The sequence below is a fragment of the Erpetoichthys calabaricus genome, chromosome 4 (genome assembly GCF_900747795.2).
Source record: "Erpetoichthys calabaricus chromosome 4, fErpCal1.3, whole genome shotgun sequence".
NCBI lineage: Eukaryota > Metazoa > Chordata > Cladistia > Polypteriformes > Polypteridae > Erpetoichthys > Erpetoichthys calabaricus.
In genome coordinates this window covers 288,172,053-288,196,817 of record NC_041397.2, presented here as the reverse complement: position 1 = coordinate 288,196,817, position 24,765 = coordinate 288,172,053, and the positions used below count along the sequence as shown (strand labels likewise).

Below are 24,765 nucleotides of genomic sequence, written 5' to 3'. Positions count from 1 at the left end.
TGGAGTGGACTTGACCATACAGGTCTGGTCATTTTCAGCAGCAGACTTTTATAACAGAGGATCTCTGGTAAGTAACCCTGTTTCTCAACTGTTAATTTTAAATATAAGAACTCATAATAAAACATACATTCAAGAAAGCTGTAGAAACTGTGGACTAAGCCCCGGACACAGACAGGCGAACATGTTGTAAATCACCACCACATGTTTATTTACAGTCTACTATTTACAAGTTAAATGCCACACAACCCCAAACTCCCCCAAAGTCCAGGCCTCACACTCTTGCCTTGTCTCTTCAGGCCACCTCCACTCCTCGCCTTCCAGCTTCATCCTTCTTCCACCCTACTCCAGCACTCAATGAAGGGAGGCGGCCCCTTTTATAATCATCCGGATGTGAAACAGGTGATTCCCGGCAATCTTCCACCGACACGCCCCAGTGTGGCAGAAGTGCCAGCTGCATCCCCGGAAGCACTCCTGTTCCCCCCAGCACTTCCAGGTGTGGCGGAAGTGCTGAGGTCAAGGGCCCCCAAGGTCAAAAAATTGGAAAGAGGCTGTGCTCAAGCCAAGATTCAATGAGGTAACAGTGAAATGGCTATGCCTCCCTATGGACAGAGCGAACTGTTAAATGCATGAATCCACTAGAGTTGTGCAGCGTCAAGTCTGTCCTATCAGCACTGGGCTTAAGGCAGAGACCAGGGGCCTCATGTATAACGCCGTGCGTAGAACTCACACTATAACATGGCGTAAGCACAAAAGCAGGATTGTGCGTACGCACAGAAAAATCCAGATGCAGGAATCTGCGCGCACGCAAACTTTCACGTTCTTCCACTACATAAATCCCAATCAGCGTGAAAAGTAACGCACGTGCACGCGCCTTCTGTCCCGCCCCAACTCCTCCCAGAATTACGCCTCTTTGAATATGCAAATCAATATAAATAGCCTTCTGTGAAAAGACAATGGGAAAAGCACAGGGGAAAATACAAGAATTTCAGCGAATACCAAGTGGAGGCAAAGGAAAAACGTACTATTTGTTGGTTTAAACAGTGGTATAATGAACAAAAGGAAGTTGATCGAGTGACAGAGTGTCGGAGAAACTCGAAAGATCAAATTCACAAAGTCGCACAGTGCCCGAAATAAAAAAGAAATCACATATCAAAGTCGCTGTGAAAAGGCGAGTCGTAGCCCACCGTCTGAGTGTTATACGAAAGCTTATTAGGGTACAAACAAAAAAAATAGGCACACAGTGGGAAAAAAGCACGAAATGTCAACTTTAATCTCGAAATTTCCACTTTAATCATGTAGTTTATTTTGCCATTAAAGTAGAACATCATAAACTTCATCTTAAAATCGTTTATTTTACTAGTTTCTCAAGTAGCACGTTAAATGCTTTGTTCTGTATTTGATCTTCTATGTGCTCTATGTGTGTGAATCACTACGTGCTTCCGTTCTTTCTCTTTCTCCGACACGACACAGAATCCATTACATTCGAGATATTACAGCTCTCTGAATAATTAAAATACTGAGATGTATACGTGATATCTTTTTCATGATGATAGGAATGAAAGCATGTTATTAAACATGAGAACACGGTGGCGCAGTGCTTGTTCATGTCTCACGCAAGAGGCTTGCTGTGCCATGTGCGACCTTCGATGAAATAATTTATTACAGAAGTACTGTCTCTTTCAAACGTACTAACCTCCAATTCCTGTACTTACTTTTCTTTCTCCAAATACCCAATCGCCACACAATCAGCTCTGTAATAGACGTTAAGCCATCTGTAAGCTTAGAACGCCGATTCTTCAAAACATTTAAGGAATATTGAAATATCTTCATAGTACATGTTTAATTATTCTGTTCGTCTATCCTTCCAGTGTCGCGTCAGCACCAGCAAGAATACAGCGCAAGGCAGGAGCTATCCGTGAACTAGCTATACGCTGCGGCACCGAGTCCTTACATGTTTAATTGTTAACAATACAGATTATTTAAATGAAGTTAAAGTTTTATCTGTATACTATAAGCAACATATTTTGCTGCATTTCATCTTAAAAATGATATTGTCATCATACGCGCTTTATAAAGTAGCGCAGGTTGTGCAATATTATAACTGTAGTATAAGTTTACAGTGAGGTTATTCTACTTATAAGTACAAACAGTTCTACAAGGAGCACTTGATGGACTGATTGAGTGCGTTTATAGTTCTTGGGATGAAACTGTTTCTGAAACGCGAGGTCCGTACAGGAAAGGCTTTGACGCTTTTTGCCGTGGTTGAGGTAGTGTGTACTTGAAACTGTATACCGATAATTCTCTTTCCGATCAGCTGCTGCTGTGATTCACACTCAGATACAGTGATATAAATACTCCGAGTGGTGCAGTGAGAGTAATATGGAAAAAGATGATCCGCAGTGGCAACCCTTAACGGAAGCAACAAAAAGAAGAACAAGATGCAGTGAGCGTAACAATGCTAAAGCAGTTATGGTATTTGGAATACTATGGCTATTCTCTGGCCCATTATATTGCTACAGGCTAATTACAATCAGATGCATTACACTAATAAACAATATGCAGTTAATTTCAGTGTATTTATAAAGCTGCGTCAGGAATGTGGAGCTAAGAAAGAAAGGGTGATCACACAGGAACAGTAGCACTGCTTTGACGCTGGGTGCCACCAGTCTGCAAAACCGAGCGGAGAAATTGCGTACGCCAAGGTATGAGTTGCCGTGGAAATGTGCGTGGCTTTACGCCAAGTTTAGGTTTTATACATCGCGATTTGAGCGTGGAAAGGTTCGTACGCAACATTTCTGTGTGTACTCACCATTTATACATGAGGCCCCAGCTGTGAACAAAGTGCCAGATCACCAGGGGACCGACATAAGCACCTTAAAAACAGCTTGGTTCTTTAACTGCACTTTATCGTTCTTTACTAGGTTGTGTGGTTCCTTGTTGAACCTTTGCTTGACAAAGCACCATTTCATTCTGAGGAGGGTGCTCTGCATATAAAGTTCGTTCTTTTTGCTTTGAAAACCTTCCTAATATGTAGAGATAAGCCAAGCAAAATGACACCTTTTATTGGCTAACTAGAAAGATTACAATATGCAAGCTTTCGAGGCAACTCAGGCCCCTTCTTCAGGGGCATGAAGAAGGGGCCTGAGTTGCCTCGAAAGCTTGCATATTGTAATCTTTCTAGTTAGCCAATAAAAGGTGTCATTTTGCTTGGCTTTTCTCTACATTCATAATGGCTAACACAGTACAACACCCTAGTACTACTAATATGTAGAGAGTAACACTGAAATCTTTAAAGTATGGTAGGCTGCCTAGCAAGACACTAACAAATTAAAAAATCCTGGACTTAGCCTGTGTTACTGTAGGCAGCGAGAGTCCTTTAAAATTTAGGAACTCGCTGGTATGTTACAAATCTGCTACCATCTACGCATGGTTATTTACTGCATGGAGTCTGTTATGGATCTACCTATAGAAAGATTCTATGGATGGGTCTTTGGGAACCACAGGTATGTCATCGCTATGAAGAAAGACTCTGGTACCTTCATTTAAAGAGTGTAGGACCAATATACATGGACTTCATTGTTTTAAATACCAGCAAAACCAACAGAAATCATTTCTATAACACACTAAATAAGTACAGGCTCTTTCATGTGGATGGGTCTTTTCTTGAACCAAACATGGTTCCCCTATGGCATTGCAGTGAAGAACAACTCTGGCACCTTTATTTTTATCAGTGTGCCACCATACTGGACCAGCTGAGATTTTGCAGTTAACCAACTTCCAATTCACTAAAACGTGTGAGGAAACTGAAGGAGCTTGCAGAAAAGATGCATGCGCATTGGAAGAACATGCAGACTCCATTCAGATAGACTTCAGTAAGTTACTAAGCGGTTGAACATTCAGATGGAACAACAGCCAATGGACACACAACTACAGAGAGACAGAAAAACACAAGTGCGGCATAAAGATCATGCAGAATGCTGGACTCTTCTGCTTTATATTCTTTACACCACCATTTTCATACTGCTCTGTTTATTTAAGAGAAGTGTCACATGTCTAGGGGAAATCAGGAGCATAATATTTTGCTAAAGTTATGGAGAAAAAAAAATCAAAGCTGCTAAAGAACAAACGCAAGGTGTTTAAAAACCTGCCCTCTTTACAAGTTTAATTGTTATTCAGCTTCCAATTTTGCTTTCCAAAGATGCTAATACATTAATTACATGCAAATTGAGAACAGGTGCTATAGCTTGTGTAAACGTGTTATAAAGTAGATGGGGGGATTTGTTTTTTTGGGGGGTTGTTGTATTAGGTTATGTATCCCCAGTGCAATTGGGCACATTTTTCAAAGCGTATTTTAACAGCACTCGTCACACTCCATACAAATGGACACCTACGTATCTAAAGATGCATTTGCTCTACAACTGGCCTTATTCATCAGGAACTATTTTATTCCTAGGTTTCAGGCAGTGACAGACATAACATTTAAAGCAAAATAAATAGTCCATAGGTGGGATTTTGGTACTTGATATTCCTGAATGAAAAGTACACCTTATGATGAGAGTTTTGGGAGATTTCTATTTCTCACTGAGGCTCAAAAGACAATTCTTGGGATAGTCAGCTAATTTTAATTGAATGTGCTCAAAATGAGCAGGTTGCAACACTTTATAAATCCTTTTCTAGTACAACTGACTTAAAATTCTTTACTGTGTTGTGTGTTTCATTGTACACTCTTAAAAATAATGGTAGCTCTTCAGAGACATGCCATAAGAGAACAATTTTGGGTTCCCAAAAGACCTATCAACATAAAAGATCCCTTAATTAGATCTGTAACAGACTCCATACAGTAAATAACCATGAATAGATGGCAACAGATCTATAAAATACACTGAAAAAAATGGCATGTCAGATTAAAAAATATATATATATACATCGATTGCACATAATAAAATTGTTTTTATCAAAAATAATTTAATTATGCTTAATGCACTAAATTAATATATCCTGAATCAACATGATATCTACTCTTTATATATAAAATCCTAAGCCTAAAAGTGCAACGATTTTATGTGACATTTTTATGTCACGTTTTCTGCCATGTTTACAATTGGGCTTATTTTCAAACTTACATATATATGTTTGGTATCATTCTTTTCAGAATTTATCAAACTTTAATGAGATGTTGTTAGATTTTCAGATTCTTATTTCGTTTTTAAATTATAAACTAAAATATCAAGAAAGTCATGGTTTTTAATATCAAGAAAGTTATGGTTTTCAATTTCAATATATCATATATAAAATAATATATTACATTATTTTGCATCGAGTAAACTTTCTTTCACAGGAACAAACTATTAGAAAAGAAATGATCTATTCATAACAACAATGTTTGTATTTAGGTGATTTAGTTAGCTGAAGGTCGAGTTATGATGACCCCATTGCATACCATTTTAGTTTTCACCTGATTTTTCCTGTTATTTAAATGAGTAATTTTTTAAAAAAAGTTTTTTTTTATCTATAAGAATGTCAGTTAAAATGACTGGATCGTTTATTTAGTCTCTTATAAATATTTTATTGAGCATAGTGGACCTCAGTTTAACAGGAATACTCCAATCGGTAAGAGAGTAAATATTTCATTCTCATTTCATGATTTTTACTCCGTTAAATAGTAATTAATTTTTCTTTTACATATTTATAGAATTTTGTGAGTTTGGCCTCAAGTGGGGCGGCCTACCAAGCCAGAACTGGGGGTTGGGCACCAAAGGCGCCAGGGGGGCTTTGCCACCCTAGTTTTTATATAAAATGAATGAAACTTTATCATTCTCTGTTAAATTAATTATATTATGTTAAATTAACATGTCAGTAAAGCATAATATTTTAACAATTGTTTTATAAACTTTTTAAAAAATGCACCTCGCCAAGTTACTTAGCTATAACCTTTTTAGGTTGTCAATTATACTTGTTCCAGCAACATTTTGTAGCTCATGTTCAAAGTTATTAATAAGAAATAAACAATTTTGTTTATACCAAAACTAGTTTTATTTGGTAAAAACAATACAAACCAACAAAAATACTAAAGCTAAGTATTCAAAAGTTTTACAAGAACACTGCTTCTTTGGCTGTGCCAGAATGTCACGACTAATGTATAACTAAATATGAACACAAAATGCACTTTAGATAGAGTGTTATATTATAAAATACATTTATTTATATTTATGTATCTGAATATATTATAGATTAAATATTAAATATCGCCCCCTGCTCGCTTCGCTCACCACCTCTCTCTGCTGCTCATGTATGTGGATTTCACTTTCACCAAACAACAAAACTTTTAATTCTCACTAATCCGCCTCTTCATTGGGAAGAACCACTACTTTTCCCTGATGGCAACACAAATTAGATGATCTACAAGTCTCCAACTTAAAGTTTAAATCCAAACAATATATTCGATCTCTTTTCACTGTTCCGTTATTTCACCGAGTAATAATTTCCGTTTGCTTGCGCTAATGCGATCTTTACTATCATTTTTTTGAGACTTTTGAATTTTAGTACTTTCATTTTCTCTAACTTGCTCTGCATGTGTTTTGCGCCAATGTTTTTAAATTCTTCACAACGTTCTACTTTGTCATCTACTCTTTATCTTTTATTTCCGGCCCCGGGTGTGGTTAAATCTCTTTGCACAAAGTCGTGTCCCATGAGACGTGAAAGTATCTCTCTGAAAAAGTCTTGTCTCATCCCAGGATTTTTTTATTATAATAGAGAGATATAAAGTGCAAAAATTGCTGCTTGGCACCTTCTTTCATAAAATAATTTTGTTTTATTTTTTATTTTCGAACAAGCAGATTTGGCACCTGCATTGTATTGTATTTGGATGTATTATTTATTTGTGTGTATTAATAAGTGTTTATCTGGTTGAGCAATGCTATGATAATACTAATGAACAGCAATGCTGAAAGTAGTTGACCTGTAATGAAAGTCAGAACCTGTACTAAGAGAATAAATCTAGACAACTTAATAGTACACTTACTGACTTGAGACGGTAGTTAGTACGCATAGTTTGATAAAACATTAAAAGAGAATACAAGGAAAAATGCAAAACGGAGTAACATTAGTCTTTGTGAGTAAGTGTTTTAGATGAATATCTGAATTTTTCTCATGTGTGTGTGTTTTTTTTTCTTTTTTTAACTGTTATTTCACTAACCTTTTGCTCTTAACCAGCAACAATAACTCAAACCCACAACCTGTTGCTTCTCTGAAAGTCACATGACTTTACCTCCAAGTTATCCAACCTCCACTGATGATGAATCCGCTTTCCGGTGAGGACTAAATTTAACTATTTTGACTTCTACCTCAATGACTGAAATTAGGATATTGTATATTCCACAAGATTCAATAAATTAAACATGATCAAGGTATGTTCAAAGCGGAACTTTAGCAATACATGTAATATAAAGTAAATACATTTTTGTAAATGTAACAACCTGCCATTTCCCTTTTTTTCAGTGGACCTCATGATATTAAGAGGATTCTTGTTGCATAGAGTAACATAGACTCAGTTCAGGTTTTCTAAGTCTGTCACGTTGCCTACCATACATTAAAGATTTTTCTACAAATTAGGATGTTTTTAAAAGCCCAAAGAGCCAACTTCATATGTAGAGAACCTTTCCAACAATGAAATGGTGCTTTCTCATTCATTCTGAGAAGGGTTCTCTGCATATAACTTTATAAACTTTCTAATATGTGGAAAAAAACACAAAATATTTAAAGTATGGCAGGCTAAATAGCAGAACACTAACAGATTAAGAAACCTGGATTTAGTCAGTGTTACTGTATGCAGCGAGAGTCCTTTTAAAACATGAGCTGTTGGCTGTGGGACATGGCCGGCCTTTTATCCCGGCCAATACCCCCAGACAGCCAGGTGGAGCCCTGCCTGCAACATAGAGGTGCCCAGAGTTCCAGCAGGGCATCATGGACAGTGGAGTTTTTCATCACAGCCCTGCTGGATACCATGGGAACCTCCAGGGGACGCTGCAGGAAGGCCCAGAGACTATTATGTGTCTTATAACCCGGAAGTATGTCGTAGTCATAGCGACAGGAAGAATGACGTGCTTCCGGGGTGAAGAAGAAGAGTTTTTATCTGACCCGGACGTGTTCCAGGTCACGTGGACAGAGAGGGTGAAACACTTCCGGGTCAGGGAATATAAAAGGACTGTGGGAAAGCCCAGACGCTGAGCTGAGCTGGGTGGAAGGGTGGCAACGCATCTGGGAGTGTGGAGGATTGTATTGTAATGATTATTGGTGATTTATGAGTATTGTGGAGTGGAGGGTGCTTTGTGCACGTTATTGTCTAAATAAAAACAATATTTGGACTTTTACGTGGTGTCTGGAGTCAAGTCAGAGGGTCCAAGAGGACAGCGCCCTCTATCTGTAACATGGCATTTCACAGATCTGCTACCATCTAGTCATGGTTATTTATTGTATGGAGTCTGTTATGGATCTACCTATAGAAAGATTCTATGGATGAGTCTTTGGGAACCAAAAGTATGTCATCACTATGAAGAAACACTCTGGTACCTTCATTTAAAGAGTGTAGGAACAATATACATGGACTTCATTGTTTTAAATACCAGCAAAACCAACAGGAATCATTTCTTTAACATACAGCCAGTATACACTGTGAGGGATGGCCAGCCATATATTCCGGCCAACACCTCCAAGCCGCCAGATGGAGCCCTCCCAGCAGCATGGAAGTTCCCCGAATTCCAGCAGGGCCTCATGGACCTTGTAGTTTTTACAACCAGCCCTGCTGGATACCATGGGGACCACCAGGAGATGCTGTAGGGAGGCTCAGGGAATACTACGTGCCCTATAACCCGGAAGTGTGTCCTGGTCACATGGACAAAAGGAACAACATGCTTCTGGGATGAAGAAAGAGTGGTTTTTATCTGACCCGGAAGTGTTAAGTAATCACATGGACAGGGGTTCAGGAGCACTTCCGGGTCATGGACTATAAAAGGACCATGAGAAATCTCAGACAGCGAGCTGAGCTGGGTGGAAGGGTGGCAACACGTCTGGGAGAGTGGAGGATTGATTATTGTAGTGATTATTGATTTATTTGAGTATTGTGGAGTGGAGGGTGCTTTGTGCATATTTATTATTATAATAAATAACATTTTGGACTTTTATCTGGTGTCTGACGTCTGGTCTGAGGGTTCAAGGGGTCACTGGGACCCTCTAATTGTCACAACACAAATGCCTGAGGTTGCTTTTAGTCATAATGAGCGTGTTTGAAAGCATTGAAGATGTATTCTTTATGAACGTTTGCAATTACACAGGTAGTTTAGGTTGATTTAACTAAACATGAGCATGTTTGTTGGCTTTACACATCTGTTTCCATTACAACTGACACAAGTTAGTTGAATGTCATAGTAAGAAGGCTCATTAATGGTCAAACAGAGCAAACAAGTGTCATTGGCATAGAATTGCCATTCACATTGGACTGGCATGCAGCAGTGTTACAATACAATACAGTTTATTTTTGTATAGCCCAAAATCACACAAGGAGATACCGCAATGGGCTTGCTTTTTCACAGCCCCCCAGCATTGACTCTCTAAGAATACAAGGAAAAACTCCCAAAAAAACCCTTGTAGGGAAAAAAATGGAAGAAACCTTGGGAAAGGCAGTTCAAAGAGAGACCCCTTTCCAGGTAGGCTGGGCGTGTAGTGGGTGTTAAAAAGAAGGGGGTACGTGTTGAACCTAGTCACTTTTTTCAAAAGGGGCCTGGACAGAGTGCTGTTTTTTGGAACATGTTCTAGAAAGCTTGCACAATTGTTCAGATCTTTACCTTGGCAAAATGTCTTATTAGTATATCTTAAATTAATCTTTATTAAGGGGGCAGGCTTTTGTGCCCATATTATGGATTTTTTGTCACTCTCCACTCTTTTATACAGTTTACAGTTTCAGGGAAAGATAAAGATCATACATGACAATATCTTTTAAGGTTTATGTGGTTAAGGAAATGTCTTTTGGATAGCTTATTTGACATAATCTTGAAAATGTAACGAACACATTACACGACGAGAGCATGCATTTCCTCTCCATGTGATATGTGATATGTGTATTACATCTTCAGGTGTGAATCGGCCCTTAGCAGTCTTATTTAATAGCATTGTGATTAGGCAGCTGGTTTCTAAAGGATCAGAAATGTAGAAATGTAATTTGTGAAGTCAAAAGTTTGTGTTTTGAATTTACTTAATGGTGGCACTGACCAGAAAGCAGGAAACAGAGCTAGAGGTATCAGAGTTAAAGATGCATTTATTTATATTTATGTATAAATGATTTGCACTGGGTGTGACGAGGATGGATAGGATTAGAAATTAGGACATTAGAGGGTCAGCTCAAGTTGGATGGTTGGGAGACAAAGTCAGAGAGGTGAGATTGCATTGGTTTGGACATGTGCAGAGGAGAGGTGCTGGGTATATTCGGAGAAGGATGCTAAGGATAGAGCTGCCAAGCAAAAGGAAAAGAGGAAGGCCTAAGAGAAGGTTTATGGATGTGGTGAGAGAGGACATACAGGTGATGGGTGTAACAGAACAAGATGTAGAGGACAGAAAGATATGGAAGATGATGATAAGCTGTGATAACCCCTAATGGGAGCAGCTGAAAGAAGAACAAGAAGATGTTAAGAATTCAATGCCATCAACTCATCTGCAGTTGGTTCAGTTAACATTCAGTTATTGGGCTACAGAGATGTTTGTTTGAGTAACTCGAATAAGTTACATAAACCTCATTTATCATAACGCATCTGGCTGGGGTTAGTTTCAACACAGTGATCTGAGTCTGAATTCATCACTTTGTTTATGCACAGTTTTTGTATTAAATTAAATTAAGTTCCTCCAACACGTCTTGTTTTTTTGAATGCATCATGTTACACTTTAAAATAATTGTCTAAATTTCACCAATGATTAAATATACATTTTCTTAATTTAAGAGTGGCACAGTGGATAGCTGTACCACTTCACAGATTCAGTGTGTGAGATATAATGATTGCCACTGTAGATAGACAGATAGGTACACCGTAAAAAAAAAACAAAAGAAAAGTTAGATTTACCATAAAAAATAAGGTTACAAAATTTTTAGATCTACAGTATGTGCTGTAAAAAATGACGTCTAATTTATGGTAAAGTATGGCAGCTGTGGTTGCTAGAATTTTACTGTAAAAAAGGTGACAATATTTTTAGGTCTGTGGTATAACTTTGTAGTAAATAACTATTTTTTTTTTTTTTACAACACATTCCAATAGAAGTAAACGTTCAACCAAACCTGAAATCCATGCACTGTAATAAATATGCCAATCAATAAACCATTAGAAAATATTGTCAGGATCAAACACCAGTACAAAATTTGTATCAGTAAAGTATCAACAGCCAATAGCAAACATGTATCATTGAATTATACACATTGAAAAGAATTCAGTGTTTAAGGAAGTTATGTAAATTGTTTGGTTGAGAAGTAAAGTTTACTTTTGTGGTGTGTGGTGTCCTACAGATATGCCAGTTTATCAAATACAACCCATCGTAAATCAGCTTCCATATCCTCAAAAAACCTTCAGCATGCAGGGAAAAATAAGTTTGCTAACTCAGATTAGGTTTTTTTCCCCACTGTGCAAAGGTATGCAGTTTGCCAAGAACAATATGATAAAAGAGGTTGTTTTCTTATACAAATATTGTAACTTATGCACATTTAGAAATAGATGCCAAGAAAAAAAAACAGAAAAGTTTTGAAAAATTGCATTATACTCTATATGGCAACCACTTTATATTACCTCGGGTGCACATTAATTAAAAGTTATATTGAAGAAACAGCTACAAAAAGCAAATACATATGATCATTTTGAATTAAATCAATGTAAGGTAGCTGTTGTCACACACGCGCGTTTAGCAGACAGCTAAGGTGCCTGGGGAACTGTAATACTACACCAGACCAGAGGATGGCAGGAGTGTGCTGACTGTCTCTCTCAGTTTCTTGCAGACCATTCCCAGAATATCTCAGCAGATTCTGGCACCTCTGATGATGTCACTTCCGGTTCTGGATTAGATGACATCATTACCTTCCCCAGCCCTTAAAACCGCCATCTTACCTCCAAATATTCAGTTCTGATTTGGACTCTGTCTTGTGAACATCTCTGATCAAATATTACAAAACTTTTGCAGCTGGGAAATAATATACGGGTGGCTGCCCCAAACCTTTACGATGTCTGAAGTCTCATTCTTATTACACTGTTTAAAGTTAAACAATAAATATTCTTGGTAGATTGTATATTAGAGCAAACCACACACGATCAACAAACAGCAACTTTTCTTTAAACAGCTTGGTGTAGTAAAATGAACGATTTAATACGCTTTCTTTTCTGAAGGCTTTATTTTGTTTTTGGGTGCTGTGGTTACTGTTTTTTCACAGAAGAAGAATATTTTCTTTATGGGTTAACAATGTAAAAAATATTATTATATAGGTCTGTATGTTCCATTTCAGCGCTCTGATGTTACTGAAACATTGCTTTACCGTTTTATGTTTTACAACTGGATACCTTCGCTATTTAACACTTTTATACTGTAAAATGAACACCCATTTTCGACAGTGTAGTATTCTTAAAAATAAAGGTGGCAAAGTGGTTCTTCAGTGGTTCTGTGGTTCTTCATTTTTGGTTCCCAAAAGACCCGTCCACATGAAGTTCCAGAAAGAACCTTTATTTATTTAGATTCGAAACAAGCTCCTCACTGTCAGTAGCCGTGAATAGATAGTATCAGATTTGTAAAATACCAATAAGTCATGATTTGAAAAGGACTCTTGCTTACAATAACACAGGCTAAGTCCAGGCTTTCTCAAACTGTTAGGGTCTTGCTAATTATCCTACCATACAGGTTTATATTTTTTTCTACATATTAGAAAGTTTCTCAAAGCACAAAGATACAACTTCATATGCAGAGGACTCTTCCCAGAATGAAATGGCTCTTTGTCAAGCAATGGTTCTACATGGAACCACACAACCCAGTAAAGAATCATAAATATAAAATGCCATTAAAGAAGAATTATTTTTAAGAGTGGAGGAAGGGTGGGCATCCCAGCTGGAATAGAGACTGATTAATTGTCGCTTGTGCAATATCTGCTGCTGACACTGGAAGAGTATATAAGAAACACACCTTGTCTTCTAAGCTTGAATTTGGACCAGTCTCTATCAGCCTGAAATAAGAAAGCCAGTTTTGCCCTGTTAAAGCAATTCCAGCCCCTTTTACAGCCAGTAGGGGCTACTGAACCAGTTTTCTCTCATTTTCTACATTTACCAGTAACTTTCCCAAAACTATTAGATTTTCTGATGTTAAACTTAGAACAGTACACTTTCTCTGAAATTACAGACATGGCAGCACCTGTATCAATTTGCATCTTGATTCTTACACTGGTAACTTTTAACAGTACATCGTAGAGTTTTGCATACTCACTGTCCATCACAAACAGTTCCTGAACCATAGGTAAACTACCCTTAATGTCCATTTTAACCTTAACATTCTGCTACCTGTGAAGAAACATGGCGAGTACACTTTGAAGTACTTCAAATTCATGTTTTCTGCCATCCTGGGAAAAGTATTTGATTTATCATTAGCCCTACGTGCACCGTCCATACCGAGCGAGGCTAAGCTATTTAGCTCACAGAAGTCCGTCACATCCTCTGACACGATCTGTGAACTCTGTCCACGAAGATTTGGAAATAATGCTGCCCTTTCACCAACTGGCATGTTTCGACAAGCCTTAGCCAAATGACAAACTTTTCCATGCTCGTAACACTTAACCACCATGTACTCATATAAGGCTTAGGGTCCATCCCCAAACAACAGAAACACTTCTCCTTACTCTTCACCCAGCAACCAAGCTAAATGGCTTTACTGGCTGCAGCAGTTTAAGGCTAGCAATGGTGAACCATATTTTTTACAAATATCCACCATCTTGTCTCAGGATAACACTTCATCATAAGCATCTTTTAGCAACCAGGCTCACAGTGCCCTATTTGCCAACCCACAGATTACTTGGTCTCTCAACTATTCTCCTAAAGTTGTGCCAAACTTGCAAGGTATAGGCACTATATATCATAACACAAACTCCATACCTTGCTGTTTTCTGCTGCAAAAAACATAATGTCCAAGCACTATATTCTGATTTGGTTCAAAATGTGCCTTTAGTGCAGCAGTTTGCTGTTTAATGCTCATTTCTTTTGTGGTTTGTGGCACTATGACATCTTTCAGGAGCACGAAGTTCGTTGCCTCAGGAACAACAACTTTTTCCTTTCCTCAGCAATATCATTTACCACAAAGAAATGCTCAGGCCTTTCTTCAAAGCTAGAAAATTCTCCTCTGACTTCATAAACTACAAAGCTGCAGTAACAACATTAGCTTTTTTCACACTGCCTCAAAATCCCAGTCCTCGTCGCCAGTCTGTAAGTAACTCTGTGAAGGGATAGCGCTCATAACAACTAAGAGGAGTCCGGAGACAAGATCAGTTGACCACTGTTTTATTTTAAACATGATCTTCAATATATATATAAGAACAGTCTGATGCAAACTAATTAAAATTGGACAGAAGTATTACCTTTATATGGACATGCTCTACACCAAGGTCAGATATATAGCTGGAATAAACAACACATTTATTGCCAAAGTAAAAATCCCTTTAAAAGCTAGCAAAACACAAAGAAGTCCTATCCAACAGCTGTCATTTGTGCTTTTGCTTTTTTTGGCATTATGTAATTACCTATGTTCCTTATGTTCTATGGGTGAAACCCAAAGTGGTGGACGTACCTTAACATTACTGTTTACGATATTTACAGTCAAATGAAAAAGTTTGGGATCCCCTCTTAATTTTTTGGATTTTTGTTTGTCATTGGCTGAGCTTTCAAAGTAGCAACTTCCTTTTAATATATGACATGCCTTATGGTAACAGTTGTATTTCAGCAGTGACATTAAGTTTATTGGATTAACAGCAAATATGCAATATGCATCATAACAAAATTAGACAGGTGCATACATTTGGGCACCGCAACAGAGATATGACATCAATTCTTAGTTGATCCTCCTTTTGTAAATCTAACAGCCTCTAGATGCTGTCCTCCTATAGCCTTTGATGAGTGTCTGGATTCTGGATGGAAGTATTTTTGACCATTCTTCCTACAAAATTTCTCCAGTTCAGTTCAATTTGATGGCTGCCGAGCATGGACAGCCTGCTTCAAAACATCCCATAGATTTCTGATGATATTCAAGTCAGGGGACTGTGATGGCCATTCCAGAACATTGTACTTCTCCCTCTGCATGAATGCCTTTGTAGATTTTGAACTGTGTTTTGGGTCATTGTCTTGTTGGAATATCCAACCCCTGTGTAACTTCAACTTTGTGACTGATGCTTAAACATTATCCTGAAGAATTTGTTTGATATTGGGTTGAATTCATCTGACCCTCGACTTTAACAAGGGCCCCAGTCCCTGTACTAGCCACACAGCCCCACAGCATGATGGAACCTTCACCAAATTTGACAGTAGGTAGCAGGAGTTTTTCTTGGAATGCGGTGTTCTTCTTCCGCAATGCAAAGCGCTTTTTGTTATGACCAAATAACTCAATTTTTGTCTCATCAGTCCAAAGCACTTTGTTCCAAAACGAATCTGGCTTGTCTAAATGAGCATTTGCATACAACAAGCTACTTTGTTTGTGGTGTGAGAGCGTGAGTGCAGAAAGGGCTTCTTTCTCATCACCCTGCCAATCCTGCTCATATGCCGCTCCTGTATTTTTCTTGGTCTGCCAGACCTGCTGGGTTTAACAGCAACTGTGCCTGTGGCCTTCCATTTCCTGATTCCATTCCTTACAGTTGAAACTGACAGTTTAAACCTCTGAGATCGCTTTTTGTAGCCTTCCCCTAAACCATGAGACTCAACAATCTTTGTTTTCAGATCTTTTGAGTTGCTTTGAGGATCCCATGCTGTCACTCTTCAGAGGAGAGTCAAAGGGAAGCACAACTTGCAGTTGACCACCTTAAATACCTTTATATCTCATGATTGGACACACCTGTCTATGAAGTTCGTCTTAACGAGCTAATCCAACCAATTTGGTGATTCAAGTAATCAGCATTGAGCAGTGACAGGCAATCAAATCAGCAAAATTACTAGGGGACCCAAATTTTTTGCGCAGCCAGTTTTTCACATTTGATTTAATTTCATACAACTAAATACTGCTTCACTAAAAATCATTGTTTGGAAAACACCGCAGTACTCAGATGTTCCTAGGAAATGAAAGACATACCACTGTTATCTTTTTTGTTGAATGTAGAGTCAATTATTATGCAGGCTGAGAGGGGTTCCCAAACTTTTTCATATGACTGTAATTCAGACTGAGAGCTAAGCTCGACACCGTGTTGTTGAGAGTTGTAAAGTGCGCACCACTATTGTAAGCATTGTTTGGCTTTTCTGGTTTATTGGATTTTTGATCCTTGTTTTTGGTTTTTGTTCATTGTATTGCAGATTTGGATTTGTTTGCTTGTGGTTGCCTTTTTTAGTTGAACTGTTTTTGCCACAAAATGAGATATACACAACATGAGGCTCAAAATAAGCATATTGAACTTTCCACTCACACCTCAAGATTTATAAAAGAAAACCTGATGGAAGAACGTGTATAATTTATGGTAACCCTGACCCATCCAACATTTCAGAGAAACCGGGAAATGATGACACCCTTGATCAAGTAGGGAAATGCAGCTAAATCAGGCAAATGATGACTCATGCATATCATAATTCATATCACCGAACCATTATTATAATGTGTGTTGAATGGGACAAACATCAGTGATGTTTATGATCTACAGGCTACATTTTAGTTCCCTTTTAAGAGTGTGTATTTGCACTGAAGAACTTGTTTTTTTTTGTTGGCTACTTGTTGTCACTTCCCAGGATTAGAAATCAAAGTGCAGTTAAAACACAGACATGATTTACTCTCTGTGTATGGAAAGCTCTACATCTTAAGCTCTATAGTCTAATCATACCTAATGGCTTGGCACAAACATCTGGCACTGTTTGAAGACAATGCAAACTGTCATATTCCAAAGGAACAAGCAGGATTTTTTTTTCTGCCCATGACAACATCTGGCATATGGGCCGACTGATGTTCCCAAGAGCCATTTAATTTTCCGAATGTAATCATGGCAATTGACAGCACTCATAGCAATAAGAGCACCTAGCAAGAATGAAGCTGTTTTTGATAACCATAAGCAGTAACATCCCATTAAGGCACACGTTGTCTGTGATGCCAAGATAAGGCTGTAAACCGTTATTGCTCGATGACTCGTGTAAACCCAAGATTCATTTATTTTGACACAAAGTAGCATTGACAGTCGAATTGCTCATGAAGCTGCTGTACGTGATGACCGGTTTATCGGTTAGCAAACTGGCTGAAATCACAGTTTATTATATGGCCTAAACTATTCATTATAGCAGCAATAGTGTCATTACATGTGCCAGGTGATACTGGCTGCCCGCTCACACACTGGGGTCTGATGCTTAACCCTGACCACACACTTCAATGCCTTGCGGACTGCAGCACAGGACAACATAGGACTGTTATCCTCATATGTAGGCAAGATGCATATGGCGGTGTCTAAATGCTCTTCCAGCTAATGAAGATTTGCAGCATCATGCTTTCAAATGTACGAGGTTGATTAGCGTGCTCCATGTATGGTTGTTTCAGGATGGCAATGATGCGGGTTTAAATGCTGGTTCATGTATACACATTTACAAGATGATTATGATTTATTAAGGCAAATTGTGTAGAAATATGTGTATACGAGGTTTTAAAATGTGTTATTTTATGGTGTATGCATTTATCTGTTTTTTGAGATACAAATATTTGCATTCTTGAATCCAAGCAAAGTTTTATAAATGAGACCCCTGTAGCTGAGGAAGAGTAATACTATCCAATGTGCCATCCTCAGTGAGGGTAAAATGTAAATATTGATGCACAACAAATCAATGTTGAAGCTAAGCACATTTAATGGTAGGATGGTAGGAAAACCTTGGGTTGCTGCTGGAAAAGGTGTTGGTGAGGCCAGCAGGGAATGTCTGTGAGAATGTCTGTGTGAGGATCCCAATGCCCCAGTGCAGTGACAGGGACACTGAGTTGTAAATATGGTGCCGTCCCTCAGATGAGATGTAAAACTGAGGTCCTGCCTTTCTGTGGTTATTAAAGATTCCTGGACACCTTTTGAAAATATTAGGGTTTTCCTGATGTCCAAGCTAAATTATCCATCATGGTCTTGTCCATGTTGGCCCCCTAATTATCCCCATGTCTCTTATTGGCTCACTATCTGTCTCTCAGCCCTTCGGTACCTAATAGCTAGTGTGCGTTGAGTGTACTGGTGCAAAAATGGCTGCTGTTGCATCATCCAGGTGGGTGCTACACAATGGCGGTGGTTGAAGTGGCTCCCCACTGTCTATGTAAAGCACTTTGATTAGCAAAGAAAGCACTATATACATGTACATAATTCATTCATTCATTCTTCTTCTTCTTCTTCTTCTTCTTCTTCTTCTTCTTCTTCTTCTTCTTCTTCTTCTTCGTCTTCTTCTTCTTATTATTATTATTATTATTTATCCCAGTCATGTAAACTGCACACAAATAGTGACAGAGCCCGGATTTCTCCTCACGCAGTCTCTTTGTAGACACTGTGGCACTGTGCCATTCTTTTAGTGCAGATAAAGCAATCTGCAAGTCTTTTTACCTGTATCTTTCTATCAGCTTTCTTTTTAAATACTTAAAATGCTCAAAGTTAGGGGAAAAAATGAAGTCTGACAAAATGCATCTAATCAGCAGGTAAGTCTGATTCTTTGGAGAATTTAATTAAAATTCACTCAAGACGATTACACGTAAACTAGACCGTACAGATAAATGAGATCCCTTTAGCTTATAACTAAATTATTAATAACATTTTATGCTGTAGTATTTTAGGTCATATTATTTTCTTCCTTAAGTTTTCATGAATGACCTTTTACAGTATGTATATGTATAACTCCTCATATATCACTTTTTAAAAATTTCACATAAGGGCAAGTAAAAAGAAAAGAAAGTCTTGTTGTATTTGTTCAATGGCCCTTGATCCTTTGATCATCTGGCACAGAATAATCTTACAGAAGAATGGCTTATGCCCTCTCTAGGAATGTTTTACAATCCCTATTGTTATGATGTTTGATCTTTTCTAAAATACTGCTAACCACTTGGAAATTCTCTTGAGATTTGCTTCTTAAATGTTTGTCCTGTAATGGTTTGGTATCCAATTCTGTTTTGGTTCTTGCTTACCACTCAATGCTGCCACCGCAAATGCCAACTTCTAGCAACAAACTAAAAAGTGGATAGATGGGTACATTGAAACAGTAACCCAGGTGGGAATTAAACTTAAATCAGCAGCCTAGGAACATGCAGAGCTGTAACTGGGGGCAGGTAAAAGATGTACCCTGTCAGGAGAAAAACAGCTGGAAGATGATGGTGTGATGAAACAGAATAGCCAACTCTGAGTGAAGGACACTTCAAAACTGGGTTCGGCAGGGCAGGTCCTTCTTAAAGGAGTGGAGCACTCTGGTCAGCACACGGGCCGAGCGGGTAACAGAAAGATAGAGCTTCTATCTGCAAGGACTGAAGTGTGAAAAGATGAGCAGGCTACAGCATAATCGTAGAGAATTGTTTTAAAATTTTTAAAAGATTTCATATATTGCCTGTCCTAATTTATACAATTATCAATTTACCACTTTATTATATTATATATTAAGTTTCATATCCAAATATAAATATCTGACTTGCTGTTGCCTCTCCATTGCACCTGTTGTCACTTTCATTTACACCAAAGCAGGTGAAGTTGATTCACAATCGCTTGTGCTTCCTAACTGGACAGATTGATATCCCTGAAGCTTCATTGACTTACTGGGATGATTAAATGTTCCTTTCATTTCTTTTGAGCAGTGTTTACCTATTATACGAAACCTCTGATATCCTATCTGTTATATGAATTGGTGCCTTTCGTTTCTATATAATTATCTATTTCATGTCTACCTGTTCCTTTATTGTACCTTTCATGTTAACTTATCTGTCCATTCATCTACCTCATTATTGTTATGTAATGGCAGTTATACACATCTGTCCAATATTATACAACGCCCTTCATATCAATCTGTTAATCTGTCCATTTGTTATCTAGTGGCATTCATGTACTGTTTATTTATTGATTGCAACAGTTCATGCTACTTTTCATATTAATCTGTCTAACTACTTTTGTACAGTCTATCTATCTATCTATCTATCTATCTATCTATCTATCTATCTATCTATCTATCTATCTATCTATCTATCTATCTATCTGTTACATAGCATATCTGTCTTTCTTTCAGTCTATCTATCTATCTATCTATCTATCTATCTATCTATCTATCTATCTATCTATCTATCTATCTATCTATCTATCTATCTATCTATCTATCTATCTATCTATCTATCTGTTACATAGCATATCTATCTATCTATCTATCTATCTATCTATCTATCTATCTATCTATCTATCTATCTATCTATCTATCTATCTATCTATCTATCTGTTACATAGCATATCTATCTATCTATCTATCTATCTATCTATCTATCTATCTATCTATCTATCTATCTATCTATCTATCTATCTATCTATCTGTTACATAGCATATCTATCTATCTATCTATCTATCTATCTATCTATCTATCTATCTATCTATCTATCTATCTATCTGTTACATAGCATATCTATCTATCTATCTATCTATCTATCTATCTATCTATCTATCTATCTATCTATCTATCTATCTATCTATCTATCTATCTGTTACATAGCATATCTATCTATCTATCTATCTATCTATCTATCTATCTATCTATCTATCTATCTATCTATCTATCTATCTATCTATCTATCTATCTATCTATCTATCTGTTACATAGCATATCTATCTATCTATCTATCTATCTATCTATCTATCTATCTATCTATCTATCTATCTATCTATCTATCTATCTATCTATCTATCTATCTATCTATCTGTTACATAGCATATCTGTCTTTCTTTCAGTCTATCTATCTATCTATCTATCTATCTATCTATCTATCTATCTATCTATCTATCTATCTATCTATCTATCTATCTATCTATCTATCTGTTACATAGCATATCTATCTATCTATCTATCTATCTATCTATCTATCTATCTATCTATCTATCTATCTATCTATCTATCTATCTATCTGTTACATAGCATATCTGTCTTTCTTTCAGTCTATCTATCTATCTATCTATCTATCTATCTATCTATCTATCTATCTATCTATCTATCTATCTATCTATCTATCTATCTATCTATCTATCTATCTATCTGTTACATAGCATATCTATCTATCTATCTATCTATCTATCTATCTATCTATCTATCTATCTATCTATCTATCTATCTATCTATCTATCTATCTGTTACATAGCATATCTATCTATCTATCTATCTATCTATCTATCTATCTATCTATCTATCTATCTATCTATCTATCTATCTATCTATCTATCTATCTATCTGTTACATAGCATATCTGTCTTTCTTTCAGTCTATCTATCTATCTATCTATCTATCTATCTATCTATCTATCTATCTATCTATCTATCTATCTATCTATCTATCTATCTATCTATCTATCTGTTACATAGCATATCTATCTATCTATCTATCTATCTATCTATCTATCTATCTATCTATCTATCTATCTATCTATCTATCTATCTATCTATCTATCTATCTATCTATCTATCTATCTATCTATCTATCTATCTATTTAAGGCGGAGTGGTGGCTCTGAGGCTAGGGATCTGCACTGGCAATCGGAAGGTTGCCGGTTCGAATCCCGTAAATGCCAAAACGGACTCTGCTCTGTTCGGCCCTTAAGCAAGGCCCTTAACCTGCAATTGCTAAGCGCTTTGAGTAGTGAGAAAAGCGCTATATAAATGCAAAAAATTATTATCTATCTATCTGTTACATAGCATATCTGTCTTTCTTTCAGTCTATCTATCTGTCTTTCTTTCACTTTCACTATCCATTAAGCATTCTCAAGCCCATGTTCTCCAGTTCTTCATCACAAGAGTCTGTCCTAGCAGCATGCAGAAACCAACCTTGAACAGAGTCCCGAGTATCACAGGGACTAGAAATATTTTCGCTTTTCAAATTACATTTTATTATTGTGTCTCAAAGTCATCTCTTGGCAGTAAATAGGTAATTTTCTGCTATATAATATATGGACATGTTGTTACTTTACTTAAATTCTTGTCAGACAAAATGAGAGAGTGCTGCATACATAAGCATTTATTTAAAAAAAGAGCTCCCAGCTCTAAGCCTCAGAGTCTCCAGGGTTTTGGGTTACATCTTTATTTTATGACTCTGCTCAAAGGGGTTTCTGAAGGTGAGTGTCTCTGTACAAACTGTAAAAAGGGGAGACTAATTAACCTCATTGAAATGCAAAACACCACCAGCATCTTAAAATATGTGAAAGCCATGTATGTATGAATGTCATGCATATGAGAAAGGAAGAAATAACCATGAAGAGCAATGCAATGTGGCCCGTGACGTGAATTCTTAGTTTGACAGCAGTGGTGTCCTTTGTGCATGAGGGGATTTTGCTTACTCATTGTCTGTGTTCAGGAATTGTGGGAATGAATGCATGTTTGTAAATCACCTCTCCTGTTTACAGTTTCATCCACACACCATTTACTGTTGCTGCTTTATCTGATACAGGGACAAGAATGTCTGGAGCCTATCCTGGCAGCACCAGACCAATGTATGCATTTAGCAAGCATCTCGGATTTACTTGTAGGAATTGCACTAAAAGTCTAACCAGGATAACATTTTGTCCTACCAAAGAAGAGCCCTACTCCCACACCCAGCAAGGAGTTTAAGATGATGTCTTTCATGACACCCAGAGCCACAAAGTAGTAGTCATGACAGCACTTTTTTAGTTTTCTGATACTAAAACAAAAGCTTCACCACAAAGTTAATGAATAAAGAGGTGGAAGAAGAAGAAGGAAAACATAATAAAGTAGAATATTGTGCTAAGCTGCATGTAATCATTACCACTTCTCAACAACATCAAGGATAATACTATAATGAGATGGAGAGACCAAGGTACACACACCAAATGAGAATTAAACTCAGTAACCGGCACATTTCTATAGCAATGGATGATCCACAGCTATACATGATGAAGAATGACCCTTCTTGCTGTTATGGCCACGGTATAAAGTGACATCTATACTGAAACAAGCCACAGCCGTTTCTGAAGTCACGTTCAGTCTTCTAGTGTTCCCAATCATCTTCCAGACTCATGGGCCGTGTCCTCCCTCATCTTCTATGAACCTTTATTTATCCAGTGCTCTGGGAGTCTCTGCCTGCTTTCTTGAACCTTCCTGGCCTGGCAAAGTATGTCACAAATGTTCCAGGAGTTATTTATATTCAATGTGTGCCAAAAGTGCTATATACGAGTAAATAAAGGTTATTATTATTATTATTTATATTATTATTAATAGTAGTAGTAGTAGTATTACAACAATATTTATCCTACCAATATTCATGACTTAGTGACTTCCATATTTCCCCTGACATGAGCATTGGCAGTTGCTGCATAGTGAACAGTATTTAGGGAGCTTATGCCTTTCTTGTCCTTCCATATGATTGCAATAATTTTGCCTTTTTGCCACACATTTACATGTACCATAATGAACGCTTACATGGCTGAATTCACCAGGCCTATCATGGCGGTTCAGTAATAGTGTCATATGTAACAGTTTCACTATCTGTCAGTTTCTGATGACCAATTCACATTGTCTTCACTATCGCTGGATTCACCTAATGGTTCAGTGTTAGTTTGTTCTAAAACTGGCTTTACAGCTTCTCTTTTACATGCCAGTTGAATACACCGCCCCACTCATGAATATTGATGCGTTACATTATAGTGGCAAAATGCATAGAGATGTTTTTTTGCAGCATGATGACATTTTATCTACTAGATGGCAGCAGAAAACTGTCTCGAGAGTTATTTGGGCTTAACACTGTACATTGGATCATAACAGCTCAGCCCAAGAGATGTTCACAGTTGTTTTGTCTTGGTACAGTAATACTGTATATTGCTCTACTTTCCCCTTTTGTATTATTAATATGTAGCCTTTGTCAGAATGCCTCAAATCTCACACACTTACCACAGTTTATAAGGCATTATAGTATATAACTTCTCCCCACCTTCCCTTCTACATGTATAACCTCAGGCAATTAGGTGTAGTAAAAGACAAGCAGGAGTTACGTTACAATTTAAACAATGTATTACTGATAATATTCATAAATAATAACAATATGCAAAGTACATTTGAATATTTGCAACCATACAACCTGATTAAATGGTGATGTGTAGTTTCAGGTGGCACACAAACTTGTTAGTTACTTAAAAATGTGTCTAGTTAAGGTATCATTGGTACTCAGCTTTCTTTAGAGCAGGCTGCATGCCTGTCTCAATATGGCTGCCGAGCTGTGCTCTTCATTGTGTTGTTCTTTTCAGTTCATGCATCAGTTTGGTAAGAGAGAGAGAGTGAAGGAGTGAGCAAATTTATAGGTTTTCTGTCCAACCCCTACAGCCAATAGGACGTCATGGTAC

At 37.4% G+C, this 24,765-nt stretch overlaps 1 protein-coding gene across 1 annotated transcript in view; it reads right to left on the bottom strand.

The window, feature by feature from the left end:
- The window catches only part of LOC114650937 (E3 SUMO-protein ligase ZBED1-like), a 253,370-nt gene that overhangs the window by 146,985 nt on the left and 81,620 nt on the right, over positions 1-24,765 (bottom strand). The window lies entirely within an intron of this gene.